Below are 4,266 nucleotides of genomic sequence, written 5' to 3' on the forward strand. Positions count from 1 at the left end.
AGCTATCCACATGCATCTCTGTCAGTGAACTCTGATTCCTTTTCTGTCTTTAGTGATGACCTACTGTGGAAACAGACTAAAGATTGCTTAGGAATCCTATTAATAAGGAGAGTTGCACCGCTTATACCTTCTATGTATGTAAGCAGTAAAAAGACCTTTTTTTTTTTTTTTTCCCCCAGCAAGGGGTGTAGAACTAACTTGTTTGGCAGGATGAAGCATAAGACAAAGTAAGTAGTTAAATTATGGAATGTGAAATAAACTTTGTTACACAGTATAAAACTTTAAAATGTTCTGTGTTTTAATACCTTTTAGAACTAACAAATAATGCTGATTTGTACCGGCTCTGGGAAATAGGATAACAAATCCCTGGAATATTTCAAAGTGAGACTTTTCAAGTGCAAGTAGATGAACTGTGGTGTTGGAGTACAAATTCATGTGTGTTACCACTAATGCTTCCTGAGTTTTATTCAGTCATCAAGAGCCCTTGCTCCCTTCTGCTGTGGGACACTGAAGTGCCAGATGCAATGGAAGGGAATGGATGGTGAAGTCAGTACTTAAATTCTCAATAGTTCTGCCTTGATTTTATTTTGTTAGTTCACTGTGGGATTTCAAGACAGAAGTGGCAAATTGAAACAGCAGCTATGGTGTATGTGCTTATTTCAAAAACTTGGGTTATTCATTCCTTACAAGCAGTTTTTATAATCACCCTAATTGGTATTAGATAAGGCACATGAAAAGTAAGTCAGAATGTTTCCAAAAAATTTATAAGGTTTATACCAGCTGTACACTGCAGGTGATTCCATGATGATGTGTCAATCTTTTGACATTTGTTCAACACTGCTACAGCATGTATTTGATTCACTGTAATATTCTCTGTGTATATAATAGAAAAAGCTGAAGTGCAGCTAGTTGTGCCGTATAGTGACTGCAGGAAATTGACTTGCAGTTACTGACAATTACTATACGCACAGATGTTTAAATGCCAAAAATCCTCAATTTCATTCTGTTTCAGTCCTGAATACATCAATACTAATGCATTTTTTTGTCATAATACTCCTGTCTTCTAGAATTTCTCCAGTTTTCCAAGAATTGCTAGAAATTAATACTGATGGTTTTTAACATGCTTACCCAAAGACTTTTCAGGAGGAAGATCTACTGGAAAAAAACAGTTACTCTGTGCATGTTGCRTGGGCAGTAAATGCCAATCCTTCTTTAGCAGTTGACTTTTATTTTCCATTATTAATTCCTAAATACACTCTTCTCTGCTTTTGTCACTATTTCAGCTAATTGTCATGAGTGATTCTTAACCTGAATGTCAACCTAATGGTTTGGAAAAGACTTGAAATAAATACTTAATATTAAACATAGTGACTAAAATGTCATCATACCAACATAGTCAGAGATATCATATACTCAGCTTGAAATTGTAGGCAAGGAAACCTGATTTATTTTATTTTATATATATATATATATTTTGTATTACTAAAAATTGAAGTATATCACAAGTGTGCCATCCTGATTCTGGAATCCCTTCAACGCATTCTCAAAGTTATAACACTATCCAACCATGTATTAAAGAATGTGTGTAATGCTGCTTGACCTTTGTAGGAACATTTCTGAAATTAAAATATTTTATCAAAGGGTAACTAAAATGACTGAGCAGACCCAGCTCTTAGAAGCCAGGGAAATGAGTAACTGGCCTCAAGTCTCAACTTTCATCACGTGCATAGCAGCAGATAAACTACAAATGCATACAGTATAAATTTGATCACAGAATCACAGAATCGCTGAGGTTGGAAGGGACCTCTGGAGATCATCTAGTCCAACCCCCCTGCTCAAGTAGGGTCACCTAGAGCATATTGCACAGGATTGGTACAGGAGTCTTGTAAAAGTCAAAATGACTTGAATAGGAAGGCAAAATGGATCTGCTTTGAGGAGGCTTGCTTCAGAAGCTTGAGAAATTATAAGTACGAACAGTGTTCTGTGGTTGAACACCTTAGAGTTCGTAAGTAATACAGAAAAGGTTATGGATTAGTGTAACAAGATCAAATCCCCTATAGCAAATTTGTGTGCTGGCATCTACACACACTATTTTAATCTCTTTTTATGGACAGCAGTATGAGAGCCAGTGGCTCGTGGAGTCACCAGACTGCAGGCTGATACTTAAATTCGAGACTGATCTACAGCTGTAACGTGGAAGCCTTTCCTTGGGTCTCCGCATGCTTTGTGTGGCCAGGACCGTTTCCAGTGGAAAACCTTCTTTCCTTGTAGCCTCTTGACATCTTTTCTTGATCTTCCCACATCCTGTTGGTCTGTTGCTGTGCTACAAATCCCTCTACACCTGTAAGTAAATAGACAGGATCCAAACCTAAGGGTTTTGGACAGGATTTCTCCTTGGGAAGARGGCGGCTTTTAAGAATGCAAGTTATGTCTACTGCATGTGCTTTCACTGTTATTTAGAGCAGCTCTTACATTTTGAGATACATCATTCTAGGAAGGGGGGATTGAATGACTCTGACTTGGGAGGAGTACTTCCTAATATTGATCATTGGTTATTTATAATAATCCAAACTTGCTATTTTATAGAGAAGAGAAGTTGGGATTCCAGTCTTTTTTTTTGTTTTTAGAAAAAAACAAACATGTAGTCACATCAGCAAAACCAGTCTTTGTCTCACACTGATTAAGGTAATAGAACAACTTTGTATTAAATGAGGTAGGACTACTTCAGGCTAAATTACAAGTATTATTAGAACACAGTAAAAAGGAAGCTGACAGCACTGCATTGGGGATTCTCTAACAAGGCAAATCCCTTTTACTTTGTGTTTACATATTTCTTAAATAACATTGAAATGGTAAAGGAGAGCATGAAGCCATCTAGCAGGACAGCATCTTCCCATCTRTGTTTTAACTGTGAAAGGTAATGGTAATCTCTAAATTGTTTCCAGTAGTTTTTTTTTTGAGCTTGCTCTTGTTTCTGAAGTCCCAGCATGTTAGTAAGCTGTCATGTTTTTATCTCTAACAGTAAGGCATTCTATACAGAAAGCTCTTTCTCTCTCTCTCTTTCTCTCTCAATTTCTGAAACAGCTCAGAAAAAGTATCTTTTCTAGACTGTCTCTGTTGGAGAAAATTTGCCTGATCTGACAAAAGAGACATTTTGGGGAATGCTAGTAAATATGTTATCTTGCTGAATTGACTGCAGAAGGGTCAAAAACTGTTTGTGGTTAGAAAACAAAAATGCAAAACAGACAGTTGTTTTGAAAGTGCAGCACAAATCTCTGTTAATGTTTGTATTAATCTCCAAATAATACGAAAAACATCTATCTCCAATTTAGAGCTAAAATCAGTGTAGCATTATAAAGTGAGACACTTCATAGCAAAAGGAAAATTCCATTTGTTAAATCCACATTTGGGAAAAATCTGTAGAAGCAAGGAAGATCAGAAGATTTCTATGAAGATCAGCTCTTTCACAGTTATAAGCCATTAGAATTCAATTCATTCATTTGACTGTGGATACCAGAAAGTTATCAACGTATTTCTAAACGTGGATTTCTAACACACTGTTTTCAGCTTAGTTTTCTAAGGCAAGGATGTTAAATTAATATGTGTGTGTGTGTGTGTGTGTGTGTGTGTGTGTGTGTGTAAAAGAGTAACTTCTAAGGCTATTAACTGATTTCAACACAGTTAGGTAGAGGAATAGGGAGTTCAGAGTTCGACATTCCTACAAGTCTTGTAAAAACAGGTGGTTCTATAGAGGAAAATCAAGAGTGAGGGAAAGGCCAGAGCAGGAACTAGCACATTGTGGGTCACCAGGGAGTCTGCATGAAGAGATTGGATTAATGACAGGGAAAACACAGAAGCAGCTTAAAATGAAGCTTGTCATCAACCATAACCAAATCCATAGAGGAAGATGCTTTTTAATATGGGCCATAAGATCAGTACCACTGGTTCATGACTCTAACTCTGCTCCTTGGGGAGGCAGGAAGCATGCAGAACCCAGCTGAACAGCTCGCCATCGCCTCAGAGCGATCCTGTTGGACCACTCTGTACCTAATTGCTATTTTTCATTGCTCAAATTATAGTATGAGTGTCGTGGTATTTTTTTTTTAAATGAGGCGCAAATAGCAATATTTAGAGCTATCGTATTGTGTGAAAACTGCACGCATGCATTCAAAACCGTAGAAATTGAGAGCTGCTCTCTGGAACTGTGGTTCCTGCTTCTGTTCCCATTGCCAGTGAAAGTCTAAAGGAAGTTTAATGTGATGGATT

This window comes from Apteryx rowi, unplaced genomic scaffold, assembly GCF_003343035.1.
Source record: "Apteryx rowi isolate R43461 unplaced genomic scaffold, aptRow1 scaffold_102, whole genome shotgun sequence".
NCBI classification, from domain to species: Eukaryota; Metazoa; Chordata; class Aves; order Apterygiformes; family Apterygidae; genus Apteryx; species Apteryx rowi.